Here is a 1299-nt window from a genome sequence, read left to right on the forward strand (position 1 = left end):
AGGCACAATAGAGATGATGAAGAGGAAGATACAGGTGTGAACACATAGTCCAGCTGAACTTTTCATCTGCCTCTCGATGAGGGGGTGCAAACAGAAAGAGCTGCAGGCTTCCTCTTTTCTCCTCAGTGCGCTCAGTTCCCTTTGGACACTGGGTACTGAGAAACCGAGGCGAGAAAAAATAGACATTAAGGGAGAGAGTAGCAGAAGTAATCAAGTGAAACAGAGAGGGGATGATGGAATGAAGAGGAGGAAGAGGGATGGCTTCTATCCCACAGGAGCTTTGGGTAATAAAACTCGCCTGCACGCTCTGTTTATCTCTTAATTAATTCATGTTGGTTTGGCTCATTGGTGTTTTTTATTTCTCTACAGATTTTTGTTCTCTTTATTAGTCGCCGCTAACCTTGGAGCTGTACACTTACAGAAATCTTAATTTTCACACTTACATCTTTCTAAAGGGCTACACAAACACAGACAAAGCATGTACAACAAATAATCAGAATAAATGATAATAAACCACTGATTTTTGGTTTGGTTTTATTCAGCTGTGAAGCGCTTTGTAACTGTGTGTTTTAAAAAAGTGGCATACAAATAAAGCTAAAAGAAAATACTAATAATTAAAGTCCAGTCAGTCTCACTGTACGGAAGTGCGGAAGAGTCCTGTGGACACTGAAGACCCCTAAAAGATTGTTTACTGCAGTAACACTGCTTAATTAGTGTTTACACATGATGAGGACCCTCATTTTTCTCTGCACATACACATGGTGAGAAGCTCCCACTCCTACACTACTGTGATTAACAACACTAAGTCCTTCTTATTGCATAGTTACAGTAATGAACTTTAAATCTTTGCCGTCTCAGGTGCAGGTGTTATACTCGGGTGGATGGGTATATATTAATTATTCATGCTTTCTCATATACCTGAGATTCGAATGGAAACTGCATTAACATTAGCATTTTGTGCAGGTGTTCAAATGCATGCCATCCACAGGCAAAGACCAAAGCACACAAATACACTATGGATCTCACTTGAATGAACAGCAAAACGTTTTGGTAAAATTCTTTTTATTTCGATGCCGAACACAGGAATACTCATATTTCAGTTGTCCAAGGTATATAGAAAATCAAGGAAAATCTGAATAGATGGATTCCAAGCATTCATTGTTGTGTCAGGATTGAGATTAACTTGTGTTATGTGTCATGCTCTGGCTCATGTTATACTAGGAACAGTGACTAAAGTTAAAATTCCATTTAGAATTATGAAAAATGCATCAACAAATACAGTCAAAGAATGTATATCAC

Source organism: Maylandia zebra, linkage group LG6, assembly GCF_041146795.1.
Source record: "Maylandia zebra isolate NMK-2024a linkage group LG6, Mzebra_GT3a, whole genome shotgun sequence".
NCBI lineage: Eukaryota > Metazoa > Chordata > Actinopteri > Cichliformes > Cichlidae > Maylandia > Maylandia zebra.